The following is a 12482-nucleotide window of genomic DNA, read 5'->3' as shown; positions in this document are numbered from 1 at the left end:
GAAAATGACGCTGAGAAAAGCAGTATTACTTTGACGGAAACGACCGATAACTCATACTTCAATTGAAAATTTGTCATTTTTAAGAGCTCGAAAAGTGCCTAAATTTGAATTTCCGATAGAAGCGATGGTACTTGTGTATTATTCAGAATACATTTAATAAGTGAAGTTAGGTTCTTTCGTGAAACAAACTACGATGAAGGTACATTTTAATTAAATATTTGGTACTTGTTCATTATTCAAAATACACTCAAGAATTTTGCTGTGAAAATCCGGTTTCATAGCCACAAAGACAAAACTCAATTTAGTTTGCTACGCATAGTGATAGAAGATAGTGTCTGATCATGGATTTTGAAATGAAGATTTGGGATTTGCCAAAGACTGAAAAAGAGGCAATTATATTTTTCCAGGATAAGGGGTTGTTGCCCACAACAAAACAGCGCGTCAATGGACACAACCATGACTTAATACTCTTACGAGAAGGGACATTTTTGGAAGTGTAACAATAGGCCATGTTTGGAAAAAGTCAATTGCGTGTGAATACGTGGTTTGCTGACAGTAGAATACCATTTATATGGTAGTTTTACAATTTTCCTAATAAAGTATTATATTTTCATCATATCTTGTTTTATTTCATTAGCTTTATCAAAAGTTTTAGATATATATTTGCATATTTGGGAGTTTGGGTGCATTATATCAAATACCTAACTTAACCTCTATATATAAAATGTTAAATTAAAATGTGCTTGCATCGTAGTTTGTTTCACGAAAGGACCTAACTTTACTTATTGAGTGCGTTCTGAATTATACAAAAGTACCGAAGCGATGATCATATTCGTAAAGAGCATAAAAAAGGCATCGAGTGAATGTTCACTTTATTGGTAAGTCAAATATATGAACTGTGATACATTACGGACGCCCTTGGGTAACACCAATCCCAGTATTCAATCCTGATCTTAGACCAAATCGAAATTTTGTTCATATTTTTAACCCATTTTCATGAAATATTTCAAACCGTACAAATAGGAAAGGATTGGAGGCGTGAATTTAAAAAAGAAACCTTTTTATGCCAATAACTGCCATTTATTGAAAACGAAGGAAGCATGGATTTAAAAAAAATGTAGAGTCAAAAAGAAGGCATCTTGAAAATACAGGAGTGGGGGTACACTTTTTTGATCTTTTAAATGAAAATACAGAAAATAGTTTTTATTTAAAAACGTTTCTCTGCACCAGATAATTGGTGCACTTGCCGTAATATTCACAAATAGACACCACCAGTGATGTGCCAACGTAAAAATGGTGACTCGTCACACACAAAAAAGTGAGAAGAAAGGTTGCTGTCCCATGGCCCAATGTTGCCTTTGTTGGCCCTCAGGCGTGCATCCACGCCCCTTTCTCTCCACGTTTGCGATATTATTCTTACAGTTCCTTGCATTTTCATGTGTTTAGCCAATCTTTTATTCTTTTTCAATAGTAGCCCGAAAAGCAATAGGCTACTTTGGCCTACGTGTCTAGTGACCCCGAACCTCGTTCTGTCAAGGTCGTAATCAGGGGAGATTTAGGGGGTTTACCCCCCCCCTAAAAAAATGCTTGTCCTACTCGTAAAAATGTAAAAAAAATGAAAATAAACAAATTTTTCATGTATTTTTTAAGTTTTTGTGTCCCTTCCCCAAAAATATCCTGGATACTTTGTTGCTTTCTATGCTTATCAAATTTTCAAGAATACTTCCTAAATGGTCTTTCAGCATTTTTAAGTAGATTTTACTTTAAAGTCATATTTGAAAAAAAAAGTTGAAGAGAAAAACTGAGTTACCTGAACACAGTTATGCAAATTTGGGATTTTAAAACTCGGCTGCGGCTGTTGCAGCCAATGGAATTTTCTACTCCTAATAAGAAAGATCTGTTTGTATATGGATTTTTTTTAGACATAGGTAAAAATAGTTGCAACAAGGCTCAGTTTTCTACCTATTTGTATGAGTGAGTAAATGGGATACACAAATGTATCCCATTTATCTTGACAACCCCTTATCTCGACAACCAAATAAAATCAGGAAATGGATTAAACTAATCGTTAATTTTACAGTGAATTAATCATTATATTAATTTTACTAATTTTGCTTATGACTCACATTTGACAAAAAGTGTCTTAATTGTCACAGATAAACTAAAAACAGAGATGCGAAGAGGGGCAATGAGGAGGGACAACCCCCGTGATATACGTAATAATTTCTGTTTGTCTTAAGCTTTAATGTTGCTCCTTGCTTTCAGTTAAAAAAAAAACCTATTTTATTACTTAATGAAGCTTAGAGAAAAACGTTTTTCTAAAGGCAGTGGAAAAAGTATGTCAATTAAAGTAGAAATATATAAAAATGATAAAAGTAAGTAATTACAAGAAATACACAAAGCAATAGACTAGTTGCAAGAACTAAGATATAAACTCCCTGCATTCAGTTCTGTTCAGCAATGCCGAAGCGTTTTTAAGGATATATTTTTACAATATTGACAGTTTTGATCTTGGTGATCAAACACCAAAATATTTAATGCCCTTAGACTCAGTGTTTGTAAAAAGTAACACAGTATCAAAGAAGTTGGTTCAAAGTAAAAGATTAAAACTAAGATTAATAAAATCAAATAAAAATGTATAATTCAATTTATTTGATTTAATTTTGAATACAAAAAAAAACACTATATTTGACACCTTTATTTCATAACGGTAAAAAATTAAACCTCTTTCAAAGTGACAACTAGATAAATACAATCACTCCTGGAAAAAAATGATAATAAAACACAAAAAACGTATCTGTTCACAGGGAAAAATCCCCAGCATTCCGGGGAAACATTTTTGATTATAGCGGCTTCATATATCAACTCATGGGTACTCTTGCAGCCCAAGCAAAAGTTGCCGAGATATCTTCTTCAAATTGCCCTTATTAAATTGTTTTTCTTGTGTTTTCTATAATTATACGAACTTCCTTGTGTACTAGTAACTGCAGTAATTACTAATAAACAAATACTTATTTAGGATCACCATAAAAAGCTAATTCTTTGATTGAATGTTATCAGTAGTTAGGCTCTGATACTTTTGTTGTTAACAAGGGTCGTTATTTACTTATCAACCCCTACTATGAAGAATTTGATTTTTTTTTTGCTCCAAACAGATCAAGAAGAAAAAATGTTTGTGAAAAAATGTAAAGAGGTCACTCAGTCGCAAATTAGAACTTATATTTTCCTTATTAAGGGTCAAAATCTATCTGCAGGCAGCCAACAATGGGGCAACACACATTTTTCCCAAATATTTATATATATATATATATATATATATATATATATATATATATATATATATATATATATATATATATATATATATATATATATATATATATATATATATATATATATATATATATATATATATATATATATATATATATTATATATATATATATACATATATATATATATATATTTTCGTTTTTGACTTCGTGATTTTTCGTGACTTAGAATTTGGCTGTTTGTTGACAGTACCTAGTTTATTGTATGTTTTCGAATAGTATCATTTGTACATTGGAAGGATAAACACTTACATCATATTTAAAAAAAAGCGAAGATGACACATTCCAAGAAAGTGTGTGCACATGATAAAGTTACCGTAGTGTTGAATGATGATAAAGGAAAATATTTGAACTATGAAACAACTACTAGTGGTAACGTAGTTGGAATGTATGCGTGCGTTGTTATAGACAGTGAGAGATTAGAATTTTTTGGAGTACCGAAAAGATTGAACTTTTATGATGATGGATATGTGAGAATAGCTTTGCCAGAGATGTTAATGCTCAAAGAGAATGTAAACATAAAACTATTAGCTGCTGACCAAGGATATAACATCCTTAATCAGTAATTTTTATTTGCTGTACCACAGTTTGCTTTCAGTAATACCCTTGCAATACTTCAATTTTACGAGTGCGGTTATAGCCTCTCCAACAATTTTGACACTAGCTTGCATTGTTGTTTAACATATTTACATTTTGTTGTGAAAAATATTTATTTTTGGAACTTAATTAGTATAACAGGAGTCTAGTTGTCAGCACATACCAGGGAGTAATCTTGTATTCATTTCGCTAGGTAGCACAATCCCAACTACCTTGTGTATATTTCAGAATGCCATTTTTTCCCACACGAGTGGAACTTTTCAGACGTGCAGCATCTCCTTGCGCCATGTATTGTGCATTTTCGTCACAGGTGGAGCATTCCAATTTTGAAAGTGGAGCCCTGATTTGTAATGCGGTTCAATTTTTATGTAATTACTTTATTAATAGACCGTAGTAAAAATGGGATAGTTGTGTCTTGTTTTATGCTATCATTACTCGCAACTGCAATAACACTTCTGAAAATCTGAACATTCAAAAGTCTGGGTTATGTTTACATAAACTATTACAGGGCATATCCAAGAGGAGTGATCTGTGTTTTAACCCCTTCTCCCAAAAATGTGATCATTTGGTTATTAAATTATCCAAAAAACTACTAATGGATTCTCCATAGTTGAATCCTCCCCCTCCAAATAAAAATCTTCGGTATTGCCCTGACACAGAAAGTCCAAGGAATAAGAAATTTCTTAAAACTAGAGGGTTTGAAATTCTGATTTTTGGCTATCGTGGAGTTTTTGCTGTATATAGCACAAACTTATACTAATTTCGGCTCCCTTGTGCTCACACACAGCTCTATCCATCCAAGCTAAGACTAATTGAATTCTACATCTAACAAGACAACCCTTTTTTGGAACACTATTTTTCTAGATATCTCCATTCCTCTTCCCCTGACCTGATTTATTTTACAGAAAGGCACAGTTATCTTAGAACCACTAGCATTTATTGTTTCTTACTTCCTATTGTGATTTAAATTTGATATATTTTTCTCATAAAGCTACCTTCGGAATCTTCAGCTTTTTGCAGTTTTTTTTTTAGTTTCATCAAATTTTTATTGTTTATTTCGGAATATAGTTGATTCGAACAATAAAGATTTGTCACGGACGTTAAAATTGTTCAGTGATCATGTGTACTATTTGGCATGACCGTTTTACCTAAGTATTCATATGCATGTAAACTTTATTAAAATTCACAGATGTCCGAAAATTCTTATGTTAAAATGGACATTTTATCTCCAATTCCAAAAAGTGCATTGCAATATGGAAAACCTAAAAAAAGAGGGGAAAATGAAGTAATCACTTTGCCAAAATACTGGACTCTTTCTAAAAAGCTGATTCCAATTGGCAAAAGAGAATATTTTTTTTCCATGTTTTGTTCCTTGCAAAATGCTGTCACCCGAAAAGCCACGGAATCTAAAGTTGAAGTGTGTCAGTTCTGTGGTTTCAGTTTTGAATAACGGAAGGATGGTCTAATCATGCGTAGTTCCTTGTGGCAGTAAGTAATTTAAGATGGACGTGCATTAATAATCATCGCATTATTATGCCAAAAGTTCAGCTTTATTTCACGAAAATTTTTCTTGGTTTTGGCCTCCTTATTTTCTACTTTATTCTGTTGCTTTTAACACTTACTAAATAAAAAAACAAGTTTTTTTTTAACTGCAAGTAAGGAGCGACATTAAAACTTAAAACGAACAGAAATTGTTCCATATATGATAAAGGTTGTCCCCTCCCCAAGGCCTTGCTCTTTACGCTAAGGTTTGGCTCTTTCTCACAACTCTACTTTTTAAAACAATAAACAACTTTAGCGTAAAGAGCGAGGCGTTGAAGAAGGGACAAACCCTTTCATATACAAAATAATTCCTGTTCGTTTTAAGTTTTAATGTCACTCCTTACTTACAGTTAAAACAACTTGTTTTTTATTTAATTTCTGAACGTTTTTGAATTAATGCATGTTTTGATTTTGGCTCACCGCACATGAATAATTAAAACGAAATTTGCCTATTAATTTTTTTGGCTAAGTGGCTTTCTCATAGTTGTGATCAGATGATTTTGATAAATAAAATGGGGTGGGGGAAGATGCCTAGTTACCCTACAATTTTTGGCTGCTTAAAAAAGAAATTAGAACTTTTTGATTTTTTACGAACGTTCTTATTAGCAATAAATATACGTAACTCACGAATTAAATTACGTAACGAACTTCTATATTTGTATATTTTTGTTACGTATATGAGGGGGTTGGCCCCCTCGTCAATACCTCGCTCTTCACTCTAAAACTTGAATTTTGTCCCAATTCTGTAAAAATGACCCCGAATCACAAAGGCCGTAGAATAAATTGTTGAAATTACTAAAAATACTTTAGCGTAAAGAGCGAGGTATTGTGGATGAAACGGAACCCCCCCCCTGTATACTGAATAATTTCTGTTCGTTTTATGTTTTAATGCCGCTCCTTACTACCAGCTGAAAAACCTTTTTTTTTATTTATTTTCTCATTTTTTAAAATAGTTTTAGAAAATCCTGCGCCCCCTTCATGGAGATTCTCTTCCCTCGTGACAAATTCCTCCATGGAAAGATGCTTCCATGTAAACCCCTCCAGTGCCCCCCCCCCAACGCCGAAAAGTCCCCCTGAAGACGCCTGTACACTTCCCAATAACCACTGCTATATGAAAACAGTGGTCAAAGCTTGTAACTTACAGTCCCTCTCCTAGGGACTGTGGGGGATTAAGTCGTTCCAAAATAGATAATTAGTAAGTTTTTCGACTATGCTGAACAAAATTGATATCTCAAAATTTGATCTGGTGACTTTGGGAAAAATGAGCGTTGGAGGGGGCCTAGGCACCCTCCAATTTTTAAGTTACTTAAAAATGGACACTAGAACTTTTAATTTTCGTTTGAATGAACCCTCTCGCGACATACTAGAACCACTGGGTCGATGCAATCACCCCTGGAAAAAAAACAAATAAACACGCATCCATGATCCGTCTTCTGGTAAAAAAAAATGCCACATTTTTGTAGATAAGAGTTTGAAACATTTACAGGGGGTTCTTTGACACGCTGAATCTGATGGTGTTATTTTTGTTAAGATTCTATGGCCTTTAGGGGGTGTTTTCCCCTATTTTCTAAAATAAGGCAAATTTTTCAGGCTCATAAATTTTGATAGGTAAGACTAAACATGAAGATACTTATATATATAAAATCAGCATAAAAATACAATCTTTATGGTGTAACTATTGGTATCAAAATTCCATTTTTTAAAATTTCGGTTACTATGAGCCATGTTCGTTACCACGACCTGTTTGAAAATCAATTATACACTATATTGTGTTGTTTTTAATCCAATGCACCCTCATACAAGCTTTAGCTTGACCGACAAGACTTTTAAAAGTCTTAATTGAAAGTTGAACAGATTTAGTATCTTTGACTTTGAAGATTCCTAATCTTAAAGCAGGGTTTTAAAGCATGAGTATCTTAGACTCTACAGAACCATTTGTGGCGTTTAGGGCATCAACAAAACGTCCCTCCCCATCCCTCTGCGACCACTGGAACCGAAGATCGCTTAACATTGTCGTGGTTCGCCTCTTTAAAGAGGCACGAGTGTGCCTCCTTGATAATGCTGCCAAAGAGCCTAAGAGGTCTAGTCACTGGTAAAACGATGGACGTCTTGAATATATGCTTTTGCAAAAGGGCCTTGCGCAATAGGCCACTATATCCATGTATCACCTCATTGATAATTTCCTATTTCAGCTATTCCAAGACAAATCAATGAACATCGTTTTCAAAAAAGTTTTAGACAGTTATTGCTAATCTACTTTATTCACTCTTAGCTTTATATATTCATGCTGGAATTGCGTAAAAAAAAAAAAAAAAAAAAAAAGAGTAGTAATACGGTTACCTCAGAATAGTGAAGCAAATTTTTGACTATTGTTGTTCTTAAGTCGTTTTCTTATACCCGATTGGGGTAAAGCAACACCATATTATAGGCGCTTAAAGACATTTCCGATACTATCAGGAAAACTCATTCTCTATGTTCAAATAAAATAAAATTCGAATATTAAAAAGAGATTGCTAAAATGAAAAGATGATTTTGTTTTCATCAAGAAATTATTGCTTTAATACAATAAAAACCGGCAGTTTATCATCTCTGTCACTTTTCTATATTTTTTATCCACAGTTTATTGATTAGAGAAACTATTCACTTGTGGTATAGTTAGAAGCAGATACCTTGAACTTGGCGATTGAACTTACCTTGATCTTACCTTGATTGGCGGTTTTTTCAAGGGCCAGTCTACGTCGACTTTTCTATTTTTCCTTTTATCTTTTACTGTCTTCTACTTATCTTCCACTTTTATCTTCTACTGTCTATTTTCTCTAAGTAAAGACAAAAGTTAAAAAAAGCAGTACATTTTGACAAAGTATGAAGTTTTTATGCATGGCCTTATCGTCTTAAAGGTGAATTTTAGTGGGATTTTATTTCCTATATTCAATTTGAGCCGGTTTCCAGATTCTTGTCTTACAATTCTCATCTACATTCTCAATTTTGAACATTCTAATTCTCAAATCTTGGACTTTCGAGTCTTTCAGAAATAATTCGGATGATCATTCATTGTTTGTCTGCCTTTGCATTTCAAACAGTTCGTGGTAACGAACTGTAAGTAAGGAGCTACCTGGCTCAATATTAACCGAAACTATGGAAAAGAAATTTGATACCAATAGATACATCAAAAGAATCGGATTTTATGGTGATATCAAATATATAAGTTTCTTCAAGTTTAGTTTTCACCTCCTAGTCAATATTTCGCTCTTCCCGCTAAAGTTTTTTTAGTACTTACAAAAGAGATATTTATTCTAATTAAATGGCCCTTGTGATCGAGGGGTCATTCTTAAAGAATTGGAACAAAATTTGACCTTTGGCGTAAAGAGTGAGGCATTGACTAGGAGACGAACCCCCCTCATGCAATTGATCTGAATAGCTTGGTGTAATGCGTTACCGAATATTTGACCTAGCAGCATTACCTGCTTCTGGACGATAATTTTTGTCAAAATATTTTGTATTTTGGCTGAGCTCTGTAAGGTGAGCAAGAGTCAACCCAGCTCTAAATGGGCACCTGAAGAAATGTTGGGAAGGTAAGCTGGAAGGGTGTTCAAAAGCATAGGATGTCTGCCCCCAATCCCCCATTGCCTTCCTGGCTGAAGGGCCACGAAACGGAGATCAGCACCATTGGTTTGGACCTTAAGTGTCATGTATCGTCATACTTACTTTACTTTTTCTTAATCAAATCTGAACTAGTTTCGAAATTTTGGTCTGGTTTTCAAAGTATCTCCTAATCATATATTCATTTCTTGTTGTCTAAGGCAACTCTTTTACTCCAACTAACGTAATAACGTACCAAATTATCTAATTAAGGGCTGTATATAAGATCGAAAAGCACCTCCGATACTCGTGTAATTGTCCAAAATAATCATCGGGCACAGGTAAATGTGTTTCTGGAGCTCCAAAATCTATCATAGAAAAATCTTTTTAACAAACAGAAATATATTTTTTGTGACGACATAAGCAATAAGCATTAACAGTATTTTTTTATATAAATAATAAGTATCTAAGTAAAAAAAAAAGTATAACCAGATGTTAAAGACCACTTTTTTCGTGTTATTTATTCTTAGTCAATCGAAGAATCAATCTTCGACTAAAGTAAGAGTCAATCTGCGATCAAGGAAAGAAATTAAAATACAATTAATCTTACACCTTTAACTCCTTATGGTTGTCATTACCGAGCTGGGAGAATAAATTCGCTTCGGTGCTGGAAAGATAACTTGGTTAGCTTTGTAATTCCAAAAAAAAAAAAAAACACCAACAGCAATCCGACTCTTGCGTTGAAAATTTTCTTGTAAGCAAGATGGACCACAATCGGGATAATTCCCTTACCGGACTTCAAGCCACTGGGAGGTTATCATCAAGAATTAAGTTATTGAGACCGAAAATTAGAGCTCGCGTGATTAATAACCAATTTTTGATTTTCAGCCATTTTGTGCTGACAAATTTTCCCAAAAAATGGATTTTATTTTTCCCATTAACCAAAATTTATATGAAGTATGGAGCCTTTTTTGTAGTGTGTTGTCATGTTGGAAACAAAATTATAATCAAAGGGAATATATCGAGATAGTAACAAAACTTTGACCAATCATCCTGACCTCTTCATCGTAAGGACGACTTTTATCAAAATATTTTGCAACTCAATTAATTTGAACGGGTTTCCAAGTTCTGGTCTTGGAAATAACATTTTCCAGATGTTTTTGCCAGCGGAACACTGGAATAATGCCCAAAGGGGTACTCCGATATTTATCTGGTGACATATGTAAAGATTAGAAATGTTTTGAGTCGGTTCTTAAGAAATGCTGTAATTACTCAAGGATATGAATGGATGCAGCTGATTTATTGCATTGTAATTGTCATTTTATAGTTTCTTTCTCGTTCTAAGCTTCAGGTTCTTCAATCTTTTTTTTCTTAAATGAGCAATCTAAAACACTTTATAATTTCTTAAAAAGACGCAGAAAAAAAATGTTGATAGGTGGGATTGACATGATGGTGAACATGAGTAGGGGACAGGGGCATGGTTCATCAATAGATTTTTGCATATGTTCATATGGTTTTTACATGATTTGAGTTTTGTGTTTCCAATCCTCTGGAATACCCTCCACCCTCCCAGAAATAGATTCTGTCTACACGCTTGAGCTTACTTGTGCTTGAAACAAGATTTGTAACAAGTAAGAAGAAAATTGGCTCTAAAATGCTAAAACGAGCATTGATTGCTATGAAAGTAGAAATGAAAATTAAATTGGCAGAAACTAAAATGATTGTCAAACTTATAAAAATAACCATAAAAGAACCGCGGTGTCAATACAGGGTTTTTGCAGGTGGAATTTTTTGTTCCCCTAGATTTCGATAGGAACTATTGTTGTGGGGATCTCATTGAAAAAAGGATTTTTTTCTGGTATTTTCATTGAAAAATTGGGAAGCTTGTCCCTCAAGATTTAGAAAAAAATATGCTATCTCCCCCTCAGAAACTTTTGTGGATTGACATCACTATGAATAAATAAATTGAAGCTTGAGATAGACAGATACTAAAACGAATAGTCTTACCAAATTTAAAAGAAACAGAATTACCATTAATAAGCCATATAATAATTGCGTTTAACTGCCACTCTTCTTTCCTGAAAACTTGATTGGTATTTTGATTTTTTTTTTCAGATGTTTATTAGAAATGAAAAACAATGTTGGAATGTATCGTTTTCGGTAATGAGTGATTGACATTCCAGCATTTACGGGATTTTAGGGACTGAAGCCCTACTCTCATTTTGGGAAATTTGTGTCTACTTCAAGTTGGAGTTGATTATTCATTTTACTTTGTGTTTATCCTAGAATTCATTTATTTGATCATAGTTACTTTTGTTCCCTTTATCTTTAACTAATTATTTCGCAGCATTTCTGCTCGTTTGAGGTTTGACTATTGTTTTTATCTTTTCTTTATCATCCCTATCGACCTTGGTCTTACTTTTTTTTTGGAGTATTGTATGATTAACTATAAATCCAAATAGAACTTGGATAGGGGATGAGCTAGGGGATGGCTAGATCTCAGTGGCTGTAGTTCAAATAGCGTTATATTACGAGACAGAGGGGATAAGGTAACAATGTGTTTGATTGGTTTACATTTACTAACAAGCATTTCCTTGTACAAAGATGATAACTAAACAATGCTGAGAAACGGATTTAACCAATCGATATAGTATAGTAATTACAAGAATATGGGCTATGAAAATTAGTTCGACAAAAAGTGTCACGAGACCACTTTCGAGTTGCGGCAACAGGATCTTCCTTGATATAATTGGTTCAAGGGGTTGTGTGCTTTTTTCCACCTGGTGCACATCTCGGAATGACATTTGTTTTATAAGCTATGGTCCCCTTTTGTGCCACATCACCCCATCCACAGCACGTTTCGCTTCATACACTGGAAACTGCTAGACGTGACTCGCGCTACCGGTATGCATGATTTGAAAGTGGTTAGCTCCTCAAACTGGATACACAATGTGCGTATAATTTAAATCAGAAGAAATGTGCTTCAGTTTAATTGTTCCTGTCAAACAGTCAAATTTGTAACATTATTCAACCTGGTTTTCATCAACTTAACATTCTTTTTAAGAGCAATAAACTAAGAAGTAGTCAATTCCAGGCCTCGATTTTATCTTAGGCTATTATTATCGACGCTAATAGCCATATATTTTTGATTCAGAAAAGACAAAGACGATAGGCCGAAAGCCCTGCCTACTTAAAACACCAAACTCCTCTCATTTCTGTTCTTATCATCTCATGCCATCAACGCAACAATGATAATGGGCATAATGGTATATTTCTCCCGTTTATCTTAGTTGTCCGCCTTAGTGGGTAGTCTTAGTTTGCCCAAAAACTACTGTTGTAGTCGCTTGAAGCACAGAAAAAAATTTTACTGTTGCTTTTTCTCTCAGCTTGGGTTATAGTTAGTTTATCATTGTTGTCTAATGCTGTTTACAT

The 12482-nt window shown here is 33.8% G+C and overlaps 1 protein-coding gene across 4 annotated transcripts in view; it reads left to right on the top strand.

Annotated features, from left to right (window-relative positions):
* LOC136034587 (tensin-1-like) overlaps positions 1–12482 on the top strand; it is a 297146-nt gene that overhangs the window by 897 nt on the left and 283767 nt on the right. The window contains exon 1 of one of the 4 annotated variants that reach the window (XM_065715841.1): positions 5297–5417. The exons of 1 other annotated variant lie outside the window; for it this stretch is intronic. The gene's annotated coding sequence lies outside the window, so the exon portion shown is untranslated. Of the gene's footprint in view, positions 1–5296; positions 5418–10238; positions 10360–12482 lie in introns of those variants that run through there. 2 more of the 4 variants (XM_065715842.1, XM_065715849.1) reach the window with 2 other exon arrangements.

The sequence above is a fragment of the Artemia franciscana genome, chromosome 13 (assembly GCF_032884065.1).
Source record: "Artemia franciscana chromosome 13, ASM3288406v1, whole genome shotgun sequence".
NCBI lineage: Eukaryota > Metazoa > Arthropoda > Branchiopoda > Anostraca > Artemiidae > Artemia > Artemia franciscana.
This window is presented reverse-complemented; position numbering and strand designations above follow the sequence as displayed.